Source organism: Momordica charantia, assembly GCF_013281855.1.
Source record: "Momordica charantia cultivar OHB3-1 chromosome 7 unlocalized genomic scaffold, Mcharantia_2.0 BLBB01000007.1, whole genome shotgun sequence".
Lineage (NCBI taxonomy): Eukaryota > Viridiplantae > Streptophyta > Magnoliopsida > Cucurbitales > Cucurbitaceae > Momordica > Momordica charantia.
Genome location: NW_028275165.1, coordinates 5,765,303 through 5,780,393, shown reverse-complemented (window position 1 = coordinate 5,780,393; position 15,091 = coordinate 5,765,303). Strand labels below are relative to the sequence as shown.

At 38.9% G+C, this 15,091-nt stretch overlaps 2 pseudogenes; both read right to left on the bottom strand.

Annotated features, from left to right (window-relative positions):
- Positions 1 to 6,538: 6,538 nt before the first annotated feature.
- LOC148210069 (5S ribosomal RNA) lies at positions 6,539 to 6,657 on the bottom strand (annotated as a pseudogene).
- Positions 6,658 to 7,987: 1,330 nt separating this feature from the next.
- LOC148210068 (5S ribosomal RNA) lies at positions 7,988 to 8,106 on the bottom strand (annotated as a pseudogene).
- Positions 8,107 to 15,091: the final 6,985 nt, after the last annotated feature.

Sequence of the window (15,091 nt, the reverse complement as noted above, 5' to 3'; positions counted from 1 at the left end):
TATATCAGGGGTATATCAAATATATACCCCGTATATCAACTATATACCCAGTATATATACTGTTTCGATTACATAAAAAATAACCTTGGATGTTTAGTTTATTGGATTTTGGACAATGCAAAGCTATGATTCAACAACAAATTTATTGAATAAAACTTTATTAAATAGACATTTGTTTTTACAAAATACAAACTATGAGTTTAGGGCAACACACCCAACATCCCTAACATCCCAAGTACCTCTACGCTATCACAGCTATCCTAGCCTTCCACAGTTAACTCCTTCGAGTAGAGTCGGCCCCTGACCATTTTTACCCAGAGCCCCGACACTGCTGCATCGACCCTCGACCATTTTTACCCAAGGCCCCGATGACTTCACCATCTATTGGCCCTTGACCATTTTTACCCAAGGCCCCAATAGCCTTCCTTCCAAAGGACTCCTCGTATCGACCCTCGACCGTTTTTACTCGAGGCCTCGATAACTCAATTAGTGACGTATCAGCCCCGACCATTTATACCCGAGGCCCTGACACTCACTCATTCATTTCCTCCAAGAATCCAACTCTCACCAGAGTCTTACTATATACTTTCTTAAGCCATTACCGCGGCATCTTTCAACTCACAACTACAAATCAGCATGCTTCCACAACATAAACAACATTCTAATAAGGAAATAATAAACCAATCATGCTCTCACAATATAACTTTTCTTAACAACGGCTCCACAATGAGGTTCGTCGCAACAAGGCATAACCAAACAAATTTTAGACCATTGGAATCCGACACAGTTCACCCAAAACACTTAATATCCAGCATCAATATTCAATAAGCATTACTAAGTATCATAACACACAAGACACGCCGAACAACTCATGCATATTCAGACCACAAACATTTCCACAGCAATACTCAGCAGTTTTAGCAAAGCAGAAACCTCACCATTTTCGGCGACAAATATCCAACACTACTCCAATTATACCGATTAACACAACGAGAATTATTTAGCACAATGACGTAACAAAATTAGTATTAAACGCCACAAAATCAGCACATTAGAGACTATTTAGCATACATTAACGCACGCACACGCCCCTTGTCTACTTACTCACAACCGCGCCCTTAAGTTTTGCGTCGACCTCACACCTAAGTACTAAAATAGAAAAATACAGCAAGTTACGTACACTATTTAGCCTTCGAAATCAATTCTAAAAGGGTTCAAATGAATCATTACCACCAAAGCCGACTTCGTATAGATGTGGGTCACCTAGATCTAGCTCGCCAAGGTGTGGGTAGCCTAAATCGAGCTTCGAACGGATGTGGGTCACCACCAAACGTCCTAAACACTGCTGTAACGCACAAATCCCTCTGCCGGAGTTGCTGTTCATCGGATCGTAGCAGCAGGTCGTCGAGGTTCGCCGCGGATCTGACCCGTTCGTCGTGCGCTGCCGGTTCGCCGCTGTAACAACCCGTTTGCCGTGCGCCGCCGCGGATCTGACTTGTCGTCGTGTGCCACCGCGAGGAGGAGCGGTGCTGGTTCGTTGCAGACCGCCGAGGAACGCACCGCCGCTGCTGCAGATCGCCGGGACGTCGGAGGAGTCGCGCCGCCGCTGCTGCTGCTACAGATGCCGCCGCTGCTGCTACTACGAATGTGGTCGCCGGCCGCTGCTGCTGCTGTTTCGAGGAGGCGCCGCCGCTTCCGTCGCCGCCGTGAGGTGTGGTCACCGGTGAACAAGAAGAAGAAGAGGGGTGGGTGACGGCTAGGGCAAAAGGACGAAGGAGAAGAAGAAGATGAAGTCCCTCCCTTTTTTGTTTTCTTTTTCCTTTGTTTTAAAACAAAATTAACTCAATAGAAGCCCAACAAGTCCAAGCCCAAAAGATAAGAAATCCATCCCCCTTTAAAACAAGACCCACCACACGGAGTCCGGTAAATATTAATTTAATTGGAGTTTAGAGTCCGATAAATATAGATAAATTTAATTAACAATTAATGTAAAAATTAAATGAAAAATCTCCTGATTCGAGACTAACTAACCTGAGGGACTCGGGGCACTACAAGCTGTGTTTTTTAATTTGTGATTCTAGTTTTTGTAGCTACCTTAATTGCGATGTGTTTATAAATGTAGTGTGTTATGGCATATTATAGAGAGTTATTAATGGAGTTGATTTCAAATCGACATCCTATGTTTCCTTTTTTTAGATGAAATAAAGAAACAAGTACAATACCACACACACGACAAGATAAACAATGGAAAAAATAGAGTCGTTTAAATGTAACCTGTACAAGGTTATTTTGGATGCATTTTATACTATTTTTGTTCTTATTTTCTGTTTTTTATTTCTCGTTTCTCTTTTTTTTTTCATTTATAATTTTTGAAAAATACAATTATTTGATAAATGATCATTATTTTAGAAAAGCTTCTATCATTGTTGATCTAAAATAAATAGATTTTTTATCCAATTCTAAGATTTTAAAGGACCAAGTATTCTCGAACAATGAGAAATAACACATCTTTGTTTTGATTTCTTTCTATTTTGTTACTAACCATAAGTGTTGATGTAAAGAGAGCATAGTTTAGTATGACATTAGGAAACCTAGTTTAAATATTCATTTCTACATTCATATATATTTGTAATTTAATATTCTCGCGAAATACAAATAATAACCAAAAACAAAAACATCATAGATAATTATAAGATTACTTTTACAGGAGCCTGGACGAAACAAAGATTTTTGCATCGAGAAAGTTTTTATTGGTTGAATGTGATTGATCCTAGTACTCTACCAAGTTCCTAGAGTCTAACTCTTATGGTGATGATTCATTAGGATTTGTGAAGATTTAGTGTCGAGCAACTTAAACTAAGGAAAACCCATGCACTAATGATGGTATTTCATAAAATGGTTGTCGTGGTTCTAAGGTTTTTAGTCTAAAGGTTTATTTTAATCTCATTTAATCAATATCACTTTTTAATATATTTGAATCTCTTAGAATTTGTAGTTAGACAATATTTTTATTCGTTTTAGAGAAAAATTAGACAATGGAGAAAAGTTTGTAATTTGTACTTTCTCCTTTCTATATATTATTAAAATGAAAAGGAAAATATAAAATTGAGAAAAGTTTAAAAATTACAATTTTTTCTTGCTTCTTGAGTTCAATAACACGCAAGAGTAGAGATTTCAATCCTCTTATGAGCTATGCTCAGTAAAAATTGACCATTAACAAAAGCCAGAAAGAAAATGTTAATTCAAGTATAGTTTAGTAAATAAGGAACTTATTAGCTTCATTAAAATTAATCAACTTGGGGTAATAAGCCTTCATATGTATGGAGGAGCATCCTTTGGTGGCATGACCTTTTCGAGAAGGGCTACCGTTGGTGAGTTAGCAATGGGCATAGCATCACTATAGGCTCAGATCCGTGGATTCCTAGAGAAGGCAACTTCAACCTCATCTACACGCCAAATAATATATGTGATTATCTTGTTGCTTGGTTGCAAGTTGAGAGGGGAACTTCGGATGTGGAGAAGATAAGAGATCACTTTATACCCACTGAGGTAGAGCAGATACTAAAATTCATATTCGTAGAGGTTACGCAGACGACGAAATCATTTGGGGATGGGCAAGAAGGAGATTTTCACTTTCAAAAGTGCTTATCACCTGGGCATGAAAGTGCATAATAATGCAGAGGGTCCTTCTTCATCCAATGCAGATCTACTAATCAATCAGTGAAAGAGGCTTTGGAATGAAAATGTGGTGTCTAAGATAAAGATTGCATGTTGGAAGATTGTGAAAGATATAATTCCCCTTCAATCAAATCTTTATAAGAAAGGAATTGTTACTGATTTGTGTTGTGTGTTTTGCAGGAAAAACGAAGAAATGGCGACCCATCTGTTTGAGGATTTAAGGTGTCCAAATCGCTGTGGAAAACTCTTCTAACTTCTTATTTGGATCTCTATTCACTTGACAGGTGCGGCTAGACAATTTGGGACTATTGAGAATGGATGGATAATGCGACAACGGAGGAAGTGAAGATGCTGATGATTGGTTCATGGGTAATCTGGACGCATAGGAACAATGTGATTTTCAAAAGGGATATTCCAACACAAACCAGAGTCCACAATGCAAGGAAAGTCATTACCGAAAACAACACAAGATTGGACCAACACATCATAACAGCGGAGTCACTAAGGCAAGAATTACCTGGACCCCTCCTCCCCCTTATACCTAGACACTGAATACTAATGCGGCTCGGTGTTGCATCCACACAACCATGTTGGATACACGTGGAATTATACACGATATCTATCCATTGTAGTACGAAGCGAGGTCAAATCCACTAGGACTTAGGAAAATATTCTAAACTATGCTTGAAGATACCAAAAGTACAAAAATAATAAAATATAGATGATTGTATCGAAAATAAAGAACAATATCATAACAAAGCAATAAACGATCTCAGCAGTGAACACACTTTAAAATGTTGACAACAAGAAGAAGTTACAGTATAGAATATCGGAAATAAGGGTTAAACAAATATGGAAAAGCGGGGGAGACATCACATGCTTTTACTAAATACAAACCTACACTCTAGCACGAAATCATTCATTAATGCTCAACTCGACATAGTTCCCTTCTGAGACACCCAAACATGGATACCTACAAATTCCGTTGCTAAATATCCAATCCATAAACACAAGTTATAAGCATGATTAGGGGACCCCATTCCTGAGTATCCATGACCCTACTAGAAAAAAGTAGGTAATCACAAATATAGCAAGTCAGCTACTCGTAAGCCATCCCGGGTCATCCAGATGCTAGCATACAAAACATACTGGCCAACAATGTTAGTAAGATTCAAGAAATAAACACAGCTCTATTTAATAACAAATGGAAATCAGCTAGTTTCGGTTGTTCATCATTTACAGCACGCAAATTTCCCATAAAATGGGGTTTAGCTCATGGAGGAAGAAGAAAACATTATGGATAAAGAAATGTTACAACCTATTTAGAGAAAAGAGATGAAAACCAAATATGGATATGACAGCTCGTAGCAGCAGCCGAATATCCTCCTCTGTCGTCAGCTCTCCTCCGAAAATGGTGAGATTCTTCTTCTTTGTCTTTTCCAACACTCAATAATGTGTCTCCTTTAGGATCTGTGTGTGTCGGCAAGGTCAAAATGTCCCTTTTATATCGGGTCCCAATTTTAGGGCACCCAGCTGGAGATTGTACGGGTATGGTAACTTTTCCCATGTCTGGGACAGTTATTGTTCTGTAAATTCATGATCCAACGATTCTTCGTTCCAGCTTTCTTCTGATCTGCCTTGAACATGTTTTATCTACTATTTTCTGGGCTCAACGCTTTCTTCATGTCTTGTCTTCTCTGTCGTAGCTGTGCAATTAAACCAAAAATACGAGAATTTCGCACAATTTTTAGCCAAAGCATTCAAGACATGGGACTTTTAGCTCAAGCTTCGATTTCAATACTATTTATGAGATTTGAGAACTAAATTAGACACACTTTGACATTTCATTGCACAAAAACACCCAAATATTTACTAAAATAACTCTCTTTTGGAGAGTTATCACTTCGTCGGAGACTCAGCAGGCAAGGGGACTTAGGTGGGTCTTTCGTAATTGGGAAGGTGTCATCATTCTTGCAGGCAACCATTTCGTCAATAATTGTAGGAGTGTGAAGATGTTGGAAGCTATGACTATTATGGAAGGGATGTGGAACTTGCAGTTTATGGTTTCTTATCCTATTCAGGTGCAGATGGACTCGATATAGGTGGCTAATTTGCTGCGAAGGGAAGACAATGATGTTATTGAAATAACGTGGATAGTTAAAGAAATTTTACATCTTCAAGATGCTTGTGGCGTCATCTCTTTTAATAAAGTAGATATGGATGGTAATTTTAGTGCCCACTATCTTGCTCACAGGGCTTTCAGATTAGAGGAAAGTGTATGTTGGATTACTTGTATCCCTGATTGGCTGGCCCTTGTGGCGAATTACGACTTTATTTCTTCTTAATAGAAGTCGCTTTTTATTCTAAAAACAAAATTAATCAACTTGATGGCATGTGGGCTACATTTGAAATGGATCCACCCTCAAAAAGATTAATGAGCCATAAAGGAAAGACAGTCTGTTGAGTCCATAAAAAAGAGTCTAAAATAATGGGGATCAGGAGGGAAATAGATGAAAATAAAAATAAGACGGGTTGAGGACTTCCCAAGTAGTCACCCAACTTAGTACTACTACTTCTTATGGGATCTGGTGAATTAGTGTTGTTATGATCACACCGGACATGGAATGCAGAGAAATTGTATATGACCCAAACGGGGCAGCACAACCTAGTGGGTACCGGCTATGCGGGAATCCCCGAGACAGGCCGACCGCCATGCCGGGCAATATAGGCATGCGATCGGGAGAAAATTGAAATTAAAATTAGAAAAGAAGAAAGAAACTGCATCGGGAGAAAATTAAAATCAAGTTAAGTCTTAAAGAATGGGGATCCGGAGGGAAAGACATGAAAATAAAAATAAAAAGGGGTGTCACACGAGGACTTCCCAAGTGGTCACCCAACTCAGTAATACTCTCGCCCAAGCACGCTTAGCTGCGGAGTTCTAATGGGATTCGGTGTATTAGTTTTGGTATGATCAGACCCGACATGGAATGCAGAGAAATTGTATATGACCCATGTGGAGCATCACAACCTAGTGGGTACCTACTGTGCGGGAGGCCCCGAGACGAGCTGACCGCCACGCCTGGCAACATAGACATGCGACCGGGATAAAATTGAAATTAAAATTAGAAAAGAAGAAAAAAAAAACATAGCGAGAAAAAAGGAAATGAAGCTAAATTTAGAAGAATGGGCATCGGGAGGGAAAGAGATGAAAATAAAAATAAAAAAGGGAAACATCACGAGGACTTCCCAGGTGGTCAGCAAACTTAGTACTACTCTCGTCGAAGCATGCTTAGCTGCAAAGTTCTTATATGATCTGATGTATTAGTGCTAGTATGATCGCACCCAACATGGAATGCAAAGAAATTGTATATGACCCATGCAAGACGGTAAAACCTAGTGGGTACCAGCTCTGCGAGAGGCTCTGAGACAGGCTGACTGCCACTCCGGGCAACATAGGCATGTGATAAGGAGAAAATTGAAATTAAACTTAGAAAAGAAGAAAGAAAACACATGGGGAGAAAAAAGGAAATGGATGTAAGTCTAAAAGAATGGGGATCGAGAGGGAAAGAGATGAAAATAAAAAGGGGTGCAACATGAGGACATCCCAAGTGGTCAACCAACTTAGTACTACTCTCGCCCAAGAACGCTTAACTGTGGAGTTTTGATGGGACCCGATTCATTAGTGCTATTATGATCGAACCTGACATAGAATGTAGAGAAATTGTATATGACCCAAGCGAGGCGGTACAACCCAGTGGGTACCGGCTATACGGGAGACCCCGAGACTGGCCAACCGCTACGCTGGGCAACGTAGGCATGCAATCAGGAGAAAATTGAAATTAAAATTAGAAAATAATAAAGAAAACGCATCGGCAGAAAAAATGAAATCAAGGTAAGTCTAAAAGAATGGGGATCGGTTGGGAAACAGATGAAAATAAAAATAAAAATGGGCGTCACACGAGGACTTCCCAAGTGGTTACCCAACTTAGTAATACTCTCGCGCAAGCACGCTTAGCTGCGGAGTTCTTATGGGATTCGGTGCATTAGTTTTGGTATGACCACACCCGACATGGAATGCAGAGAAATTGTATGTGACCAATGCGAGGTGGCACAAACCAGTGGGTACCGGTTGTGCAGAAGGCCCCGAGACGGGCCAACCGCCACTCCAGGCAACGTAGGCATGCGATAGGGAGAAAAATAAAATTAAAATTAGAAAAGAAGAAAGAAAACGCATCGGAGAAAAAACAAATCAGGCTAAGTCTAAAAGAATGGGGATCGAGAGGGAAAGAGACGAAAATAAAAATAAAAGGAGGTGCAACACAAGGACTTCCCAAGTGGTCACCCAACCTAGTACTACTATAGTCCAAGCACGTTTAACTATAAAGTTTAGATGGGATCTGGTACATTAGTGCTAGTATAATCGCACCAAATATGGAATGGAGAGAAATTGTATATGACCCAAGCAAGGCGGCAAAACCCAGTTGGTGCCGGCTCTGCAGGAGACCTCGAAACCGACCGACCGCCACGCTGGGCAACGTAGGCATGAAATCGGGAGAAAATTGAAATTAAAATTAGAAAAGAAGAAGGAAAACATATCGGGAGAAAAAGGGAAATCAAACTTAGTCTCAAAGAATGGGGAGAGAAAGAGACGAAAATAAAAATAAAAAGGGGTGCAACACGAGGACTTCCCAAGTGATCACCCAACTTAGTATTGCTTTCGCCCAAGCATAATTAACTCCGGAGTTCTTATGGGATCTAGTGCATTAGCGTTGGTAGGATCGCATCAGTCATAGAATGAAGAGAAATTGTATATGACCCATGTAGTGCAACACAACCCAGTGGGTATCGGCTATGCGGGAGGCCATGAGACGGACAGACCGCCATGCCGGGCAATGTATGCATGCGTGTTGGGACTTTCTCAACCTTAAAAGATAAGAGACATGTGCAAGCGTACGCAGTCACAAGTAATAGTTGGGAGTAATTCCAAGGTCGAATCCTCAGGGACTTTGCTTTCAAAAAATGAATTTTACAAAGTGAAATGGTTAAAATACAATTATTGTTTATGAAGAAAATGGTGACAAATGTTCTTGTTTGGGGTTTCAAATATGAAGCAATTTTATAAAACACAACCTCTCTACCTCCTACCTTAGTTTTGATGGAAAATATGGAAGATACACATTTTGGGGAAAATGCACCCACCACAATCTGGCTCTGGCTATACTTCGGAATATTAGTTCTAATTCACGAACTGCTTTTGGTTGCTACAGAACCTAGGGTAACCTAGAATCATATTTCTATGTGTGATTATAATCCAAGAGTGTATTTATCAACTCATTTGCATTTATGGGTTAGAGGGCCTATGTTTAGGATCGTGGTTTATGCGGTTACGTCTAAGTCACATCTCATATTGGTTTCCTATTATTTTACTTAACCTAATCTTCTCAGAGTTGGACTTTGGTGCATAAATCAGTTTCCCAGTGGCCAAATGGGAAAAAAACGTAAAGAGAAAATTTTAGAAACAAATCCAACATAAAAAAAGTAACAAAATTCCCGAGCATGACAAAATCAAATCATTTTGACTAAGACATTTCACAGAGAGGTTGACAAATAAATTAGTGCATAATTAAAGGAAAGAAAAATGAACGAAAACATAAGAGAAGCAATTTTCATTGAATTACAATGAATAATAATGGTGTACAAGGTGTTCTAGCTTAACCTTCTCTCTTTCGAGCTTGAAGGGAGTGAAAACTCGCTTAAGAACTTTAAAATAGCATAATAAATGAAGAACTTTGAATTAAAAGTAAAACAAGTAGAAGTTTGAAATTACAAGGAAATAAGAACTATAAAAGTAACTCCAACGAACTCTAAAGCTAAAAATCGTAAACTAAAGCTAAGAGTGACTGAATTTGAGATGGAAAAGGATTGAAATGGGATGATAAACTGATGGGAAAGAGACTCCCTTATATAAGCCTTCAAAGTGGTTGAACATCCCACCAAAATAGGAGGGAATGAGTTGAGATCCTTCAAACAAACTCATCTTGACTTGGGCTACCGGATTTTGATCCTTCATTAAGTGAAACACATGTTTGAAGGAGTTGACCACCCAAATTGTGCCAGGCACAATTCTTGCACAAAGGAAAACTGTGATTTTCTTCCATCTTCGAACACGTTTTTCTTACATTTTTCTCAAAATAACACATATTGCAAATTATCCAGAAATGTTCTATGCATGTTCTACTTTAAGAATATGTAAACATTTTTACTTAAAAATGACGGGAAAGAGTTCGTTTTTATCGTCAAACAGGCCTACCGAATCACATCTCTGCAGAAAAAAGTCAATCCTAACACACCGTCAAACTTAGCCATTTCCTTGTCCTCAAGCAAAAACAATAACACAAATCCAAAACAATCAACATGCTAGAAAGATGAATGATCAACAATCCAAAGATTCCATAAACCATTCTTATGTTAAAAATAAAAATTATTGTAATCTCCTTCTTTTCTAAAACAGAAAACCTTTTTACAAAAACCAAGGAATTCGCACACTTCCGTTTTGATTCAGAAGTTTATATCAAGAAGACACGTGGACCGGCTACTAGCCCCTGTGGTTTTTTACTCACTAACATCAGTTTCCAACCACAACCACTCATCTTTAGTAATGAAAAAGTTTAAGTTTTAAAATAAAAAGAAGCAGAACACGTCTTTAGTAACAAAACAAAAAGTGGAGAATGACTTATAGCTTGATCATAAACCTAAAAAATCTAACCTATTCATGCCCTTAAGTATCCTCATTGACATGATACAAAAACAAAGAACAAAAAAAAGCTTTTCATTGACAAGATGAGCATGCTGAGAGTTTTGAAAATATGTTATCGAATAAGCTAAGGACAAACTTATAGCTAGAACAAGGGAACATGCAAAATTTGAACTTAAAGCATATTGTAGAAACAAAACTAATAAGCATTTCATCACTAATAGCATAGCATCCCACAAAAATTATCTAAGACTAAAACTAGCCTAAACAAACTAACAAGCAAACTAGAAGCACATAAACACACAAGGTCAAGATCTAACAATATCAAGTATCGAAGCAAAGAGAGAGATACTCCCCTAATCATTATCATCTAAAGAATCAGCGACGGTAGGAGTGGTGGTGGGTTGTGAAAAAGAAGGCAAGTCGGCTGTGAGCTCATCGGGAAGAGAAGGTGCACCATCACCATAAAGCTCCTTGAGAAACTCACATGTCGCGTATTGGTAGCCAATAGAAGATCATACTTGCACCTCAGCTCTCATACTATTCTCTAGTAACCACACTAGCTTGGGTCTCGAGATCTGCGACAGTAGTGGGAGAATCCTCTTCACGAACTATCGAGTATCCCCGAACTCTCCTTGTAGACGTGGCCGGCTTTTTGAGCGTCACTACATCTTCAACATCAGTTTCTACACCTACTTTCAAACATAATTTTGTTATAACATAGGAAAAACAAGCGAACCTACCATTTTCTCGGTGCATACCCGAATCTTGTTCCTTATAAGTTCGCCAAAGTTGAACTTAATGCCCTTCATTAGAATATACACCATCATCACCCTGCTACGTTTGATGGAGGAATCATGTGAAGTAGGGATCAACCGGTTCTTCACTACATATCTCCACACCGTGCCTTGTTCATTGATATCAAGCGGTTTTATGTAAGCTTTCCCTAGGACAAGACAGTCCATGTCTTACGTGACTTACATAGAGCTTACGCGCCTCCTCCACTTGTTCGTCCGTCAGATGCACCACAATCTCATTACCTACTACATTAAACACATATGACAACCCAAAGTGAGTATTAATAATCGAAGGAGAAAATCATACCAACTTACCCCTTACTCTCACGGCATCTCCTCGATTTGGGTGAATGGCAGCATAGAATTCTTTTACCAAAGCCTTTGACACACGCGTAGGTGGAGCAAACAAAGTATCCCAACCACGCTCCATAAGTTTTCGCTTGACATAATCTGGCATGGACTCCTGCTCCTCATTAAAGCCTTTCTCAATCAAGAGTCATCCGACTGTAAAGTCAGGTTTCTTCACTTCTATCCTTACCCTTTTTCCCTCTGGTGGTTCTGGCTTGGTAGTAACGGGCTCCTCTTCGTCGGCCTCTTCAAGTGGCTTTTCTGCCTCTCCAAGTGGTCTAGGCCTCTTGGCTTTTTAGATGGACCAGCCTCAGCTGCTTTTAGGGCAACCAATCTTACTACAGTAGCCTAGGTGAACAATCTTGAAAAAGCGTCTGACGCTTTTTGGGTCGAGTTTTTTGCTTTCTTTGTTTTCTTCACCATTTTGGCCAAACATACTTCCTCTTCTAAGCTCTCTGCAACAGCAATAAAATTTGGGTTAGAAACATTCATACTTGAGAGGGAAGGAGACAAACCTTTGAGGGAGACGAGGACGACTCCGTAGCTTCATTTGGGGCATCCACAGAATTAGATGCTCCTTCTTGGACTTTAGAAGAGACATCCTCCTCATCTTGATGTGACTCATGCACTAGAGTGTGCATACGAACTTCGAATTGTGAAATATCGTCATTGCCATCTTCTTCCTCCAACTCTCTTCCATGGACTTCTAAGGACAAATCTCCAAGAACGTCATCATCTCTAACAAAATCCAACCTCTTCTGAGCTTCCATGTTGTTTTCATCATCCTCTAATGGATTTTCTCACGTCGTTTCATCCATGACCACCAAAATTTCGGTGATTTTTGCCTGACCCGCCCCCAGCACCAACCCCACGCACACCCGCCTGCCCAGCGCACGCCCTGCATGTTGCCAGCATCCCTATGCGCACACCTCCTCTCTTACTACGGCCACCCCTATGGGCGTTCAATCCTTGGCACCAAAACAAGTGACTTGTCGCCTACTCCATAGCATTTTAGGAATCTCCCTATTTCTAATTTGATTCAAAACAATTGTGGGATTTATTTTATTTGCTTTTTATATTGAACAAGTATTTGAATTTTAGGAAAGATTGTTTTAATTTTTATTATTTTAATTTTACAATTTTCCTTGTAAAGGTCATAGGGCTTAGCCTATAAATAGGCTTGCACCCCTCTTGTATTTTGAACTTTTGAATTGTAGAATTATCAAATTGAGTAAAGTGGGAGAGTTTTCTCCTATTGTCGTGTGCAAACCCCCCCCCCCCCCACCACCACCAAAAAATATTGATTTCTTTTGTGTGGTTGAATATAGGATCTCATATTTACCCCTTGGAGCATGCTTGTTTGATTGGCCATCAAACTCGTTGAGTGTTTCCGACCTCGAGCATAGTGAGTATTCTGTCTGCTCAAGATAACGACTGCAAAGGTAAGCCTTTTTGGTTGAACCTCTTATATGATTGGATTCAAGTAGTTGGTGGCTTGAATCGTCCATACGTTTGAATTGTCGCGTATCATTTGGTATCAGAGCTAAGGCTCTAGATCAAGATATATGTTATTTTTCTGCCTTTAAATTTCTGTCTTTATCTTCAATTTCATATTATTCGAAAATCATAAAAAGTTCATCCCTTGTTCTTGTTTTCTTCTGCGTACAAATTTTGCTATCATTCTTGCATATGAATTTTTAATTTTGAAAATTACTTTAAAGTATATAAATCTTATTTGTTTGTGTTCAGCATCCCAAAAGCTTTCCAATAAACCAAGTTTCACTTTAATACAAGCCTCAAAGCCAAAGTTATCAATTTTTCTTCAAATCCCAGAAATTGTGAGAAACCTACAAAGAGCTAAAATCCGAGAGCCAACTTTAAAATATCATAACCTTTTGCTCCAAAGTTCAAATTAAGTAAAACCAGTGTCATTTGAAAGATATATGAGTTAGCTTTCTAGGGATACCAAAATTGATAATTTTGGATTGGTAGTCTGAAAGTTATGGTGTTTTTAGTAAGCATTATTTCTGGAAAAATCCTACAGCAGCTGAGAGTTCCCTGTACCAAATTCAGAGGATTTATATCTCACTAACCTTTTCATTTTTTATTATCAAACTATATATCAAATTGAAGGTCTTTAGAAGAGCTTTCCAGGGACACAAAGATGGCAGTCATACGAGATCTGCAACAAAAGTTATCATTGATTGAAGATGGAGTGTCCAAACATAAAACTTTTCATATTTTGAACTGGACAAATTTAGATAATTTCTTTCGGCAATCAAATCTGGTCCAAAGTGATTTATTTTTAACAAGTAGTCCTATTATTGGTTTATTTTCAAACTAAAAATACTTTTGGATTATTTTGTCAACTTAGGATAACCCTAAAGGAGGACAGCCGCCAAGCCCACTGGGCTACCCCAAAGAGACTTTTAGTGCTGCCCCAGAATTCTTTTCGAGAGAGCAACCCTTCCAAATGATTTCAACCCCAACCGGCAGCTCACATAAGTTAAGTAAACTCATTGTGCTTTCATTTGCCATTGGTTTGGGTCTCATCCGAGTCATACACAACACGCACCCCTGACCCGAAGTCAGCCTTCTTGCCGCAAAGCCCACGATTTGTTGTTGGTAAGTTACCTTTTGTGTGTGTTTGAACTACGAATTGAATTTTGTACATCTTTTTAAGTTAATTTTTGTTTACTTAAAATTTTATTGCATATTTCTTTCATTTGTTGTGCTTTGACTTCAATTTGCATATTGTGGTTGAGTCTTGTTCACCAAGAGCATTAGGCTCAAGGTAATTGCATCTTGTTTCTTTGTGTCACTTGTATTTTGAGTCATCATTCCTCATACACTTTGTTATCCTTTGGTATCATTTGTTACTTAACTCCCTCTTGTCTAGTATCATTTGGTATTTTTCATATCTTATCATTGGTATAATTTATATCCTTGACCTTTATAGATATATACAGAGCATCTTTGCACTGTTACTTGTAGACTTTTGCTTGCTTGTTCAACTGCCGATTCACCACGAGCAATCAAGTAAATATTTCAAAAAGGGTATCCACGCCTATCTTACCCTACCAAAAGAGAGAGAATCTGAGAGGACAAGTAAGGGAGTGAGTGAGAGGTATAAATTGTTATTTTGTTCTAACGTTTGCTTGTGTAGCATAGAGCCAAGAATTGAGATTTCACAAGGAGCCACCACCAACTCCCAAGGAGAATGAGTAAGTCAAAAAGTGCTCATTAAATGCTAGGAGATCTCTCAATGCACAATCTAGGGAAGCATCCTTGGCGGAAAATAGAGATAATCTTTTTTACACTAGATGCATAGTAAATACCACACCTTGTAGTGTTCGTATCGATAGTGGTAGTTGTACTAATGTAATTAGCATCTAAATAGTGGATAAGATTGAACTTAGCCACCACACCACATCCATGCCCATATAATTTGCAAGGTTCAACCAATAAAGGTGAAATTAAGATCAAAAGTCAAGTTAGAGTTTCTTTTGTAATA